This window comes from Loxodonta africana, chromosome 1, assembly GCF_030014295.1.
Source record: "Loxodonta africana isolate mLoxAfr1 chromosome 1, mLoxAfr1.hap2, whole genome shotgun sequence".
NCBI classification, from domain to species: Eukaryota; Metazoa; Chordata; class Mammalia; order Proboscidea; family Elephantidae; genus Loxodonta; species Loxodonta africana.
The window spans coordinates 27,745,778-27,749,571 of NC_087342.1; positions in this window are offsets into that span (position 1 = coordinate 27,745,778).

Below are 3,794 nucleotides of genomic sequence, written 5' to 3' on the forward strand. Positions count from 1 at the left end.
GTTCAAAGTATGTGAGATGAAGCCTCGCCATCCTTGCTTTTAAGGAACATTCCGGCTGTACTTCTTCCAAGACAGATTTGTTCATTCTTTTGGCAGTCCATGGTCTATTCAATATTCTTGGCCGACACCATAATTCAAAGGCGTCAGTTCTTCTCTGGTCTTCTTTATTCATTGTCCGGCTTTCACATGCATATGAGGTTATTGAGTACACCATGGCTAAATATTGACTTGCAAAATCTTTACATCAGTTGCATATACCGGGCTACTGTGTGAGAAGCATCTCCTACTAAGAATTGTGGTAAAATAGTTTTTGGAAAAACACTTGTCTAGGCAGTGCCAGATAATATTCACAATAAGACACACATTGAAAAAAAGATTCCAGAATAGGCTCAGTCCCTAGAGAAGGACATCATGCTTGGCAAAGTACAGGGTCAGTGGAAAAGAGGAAGACCCTCAACAAGATGGATTGACACAGTGGCTGCAACAATGGACTCAAGCATAACAACGATTGTAAGGACGGCACAGGACTGGGCAGTGTTTCATTCTGTTGTGCTTAGGGTCTCTATGAGTCGGAACTGACTCTACAGCACCTAATGACAACAACTGAATAGGCTGTTAGGACCACAAAGATCATGGAGCAAAGCACAGCCTCCCACTTTGCAGAAAGGGACACGGAGGCCCATGAGGAAGAAATATCTTACCCAAGGTTATGCCAGAATGCAAAGCCCTGACTGGGACTCCCACCCTCATCCCATCTTCCCAAGGCACCAGGTGTCCCCTGAAGATCCCTGCTCTTCGGCAACTACTTCAGCTATTCCGCTTCTTCCCTTCTAGCAAGGTCCTGCTGTTAGCTGCTGGAAAAGCCCACTCAGGCACATGCCTGGGCAGGAGTCCCAGGGGCAGGAGCTCACTGGAGTCCCTGTCTTTCCCTCTCTCCTCTTCCTCCCCTTTGAAACTCACTAAAAACCACCTCCCAGACAAAACAGTTCCCTCAAGGGTCCAGCCCCAGAGTGACTTTTCCCTGAACACCCACCCCTCCTTCTTCAGGGATGGTGGAGTTGGCATTTCTTCAGGGACTCCTCTCAGAATGGAAAAAAGAAAGCAATGCCATCAACATCAAATGGCTCTTACACAACAGAGGCATCTTGCTGAGAAGTATGTAAATAACCCGGGAACATATGGATTGAATTTCCCTCAACTTACCCAGGAATGCAATAAGTGAAGGCTGTGGAGGAGGGCTACCACTCAGCCCTGGAACTCTGAGCACTTGGAAGAGATATCATGTCCCCCGCCCCAGGGACTTCTTCCCCTGGAGCGTCCCATCCCTCTCAAGTTCCAGGGCTCCTGCCCTCACCAAAGCAAAGTCGTGGCTTGGTTCTGCCAGGAACAGGCTGGAATCAGCCATGACTGCAGAGTCCCAGGCAGCTGCTGTCCCTCTTCTTCCCTCAGAGGAAGACTTCACTTCCAATCTGTCCAGCTAGGCTGACCATCTGTTCATTAGTCTATCCATCCGTTCAACTGAAACTCATTGAGCATCTGCTTTCTGTCAGGTACTGTGTCAAGGGATAGGAATTGTAGCAGTGAGCAAGAAAGCATAGACCCTGCTTGCGTGGAGCTTGCAGGCTAGTGAGAGAACATTCTAGCTCTCCCAGTTATGACAGCTTTTGAATAGGAATGAGATCCCAGCAGTGAAAGTATACAAGCACAGGCTGATGGAGACACAAACATCAGGTGACTGACCTCCAAGATCTTACCCAAGTACAAGGTTTCATGAGGTTTTAAATTCCTGTAACATATGCCACTAGGGACTTCCTGGGTGGTGCAAACTGTTAAGCACTTGGCTGTTAACCTAGAAGTCGGTGATCCAAATTCACCCAGAGGGGCCTCAGAAGAAAGGCCTGGCAATGTACCTCCAAGAAATCAGCCATCAAAAGCCCTATGGAGTGCAGTTTTACTGTGTCACACCTGAGGTTCCCATGAGTTGGCGTCAACCTGAAGGCAACTGGCTTGGTTTTAACATGTGTCAGTACCCTCTTCCTGCCTCCTGTCTGCACAGTTCTCTTTGGAAGGCACCTCTCAGAAATTTAGACCTAGAGGTTTTTGTTGGAATTCATGGGAGATCCCTGGAGAAGCACTCATAGGTCCAGGAAAAGCAGGTGTCAACTTTTCTGCCTGAGAAAGCCCTTTTTGATGTGATTTCTTCTCGTTTCCTGGTCCCCTCTATCCCCTCAGAAGAGATCCGAGAGCTTTCTCCTGGGGGAGGATGAGCCTGAAGAATGAAACAAAAACATATAAACAAACATAAAAGTTTTCACCAAGATGTTGCCATTGGAGAAAATTGGATAATGGATACACAAGAACTCTCTGCATTATTTCTGATAATTGAAAGTAAATCAACAAATATCTCAAGATAAAACATTTAACTCAAAGTCCAGAAAGTTCTTGATAACAGTACAATGGGTAGGTAAGCTGTTACCACTAAGGAAAGCAGGGGGTGGGGTGGGGTGGGATGTAAAGGAACTCTGTACTCTTTATAAATCTAAAATTACTTCAAAATAAAAAAAAAAAGTTTAAAAACCAACAACAACAACAACAAAAATACCAGAAACTGCTTATTGACAGGGTAGGGAACAGAGCACTGGGTTAGGAATTGGCAGACACTGACTTTGCATGTGACCTTGGGCAAGTCTTTTCTCCTCTCTGGTCCTCAGTTTCCTCATGTGTAAAATGAAGGAATTCAAGGAGACAATCTCTAAGCCCAGCCCCCTTCATAGACAATGTTCTCTGCCATCTATGTTCCAATCTGTGGCCCTACAACTGTATCCCTCCCACCTCCTCTCTTCACCCCTTTCCCAGCCCAAGAACCCAAAAAAGCAAACCCATTGCCTTTGAGTCGATCCTGACTCATAGCGACCCTATAGGACAAAATAGAACTGCCCTATAGGGTTTCCAAGCAGCAGCTGGTGGATTCAAACTGCCGACCTTTTGGTTAGCAGCCAAGCTCTTAACCACGTACCAGCAGGGCTCAGAATCCCCATCTATAATGTAGGCATAAATAACACTTACTTTAGAAAGCTGTTACCTTAAAGATTAAAGAGCGTTGGATGCCAAGTACCTGGCATATAGCAGATGCTCAGTAAACATTCACCGCTGCCCCCTTGTTATTGTTGCTGTGTGCTGACTCATAGCGACCCCATAGGACAGAGCAGAACTGCTGTGCAGGGTTTCCAAGGCTGAAATCTTTACGGAAACAGATTGCCAGGTCTTTTCTCCTGTGGAGCAGCTGGTGGGTTCGGTTAGCAGCCAAACGCCACCCGGGCTCCCAGCTGCCCCTCTACCTCTCCTTCCACGCAGAACTCAATCTTTTAAGCTCCCGCCTTTCCCCATCCCCCAGGCTCCTGTCCCTGAATCAAGCCTACGGCCTTTAACACACACCTTAACACACATTGAGGTTCTCTCAATGGTCCCTGGGTGACACAAAAGGTTTGCGTTCAACTACTAACCTAAAGGTTGGCAGTTCCAATCCACCCAGCAGTGGTACCACAGAAGAAAGGCCTGGCAACCTGCTTCAATAAAGATTACAGCCAAGAAAATCCTATGGAGCAGTTCCACTTGTTAACACATGGGATCGCCATGAGTTGCCTTGACTGCAACGGGGTTTTTTTTTAGAGGTTTGTACCTTGCTTGGCAAGAAGCAAAGCCAAATATTCAGGTACTCCCCCTTCCTTTTCTGTTGTTTCCTTAGAAGAGTGGTTTTCAGACCTTAGTGTGCATCAGATTCACCTGGGAAGCTT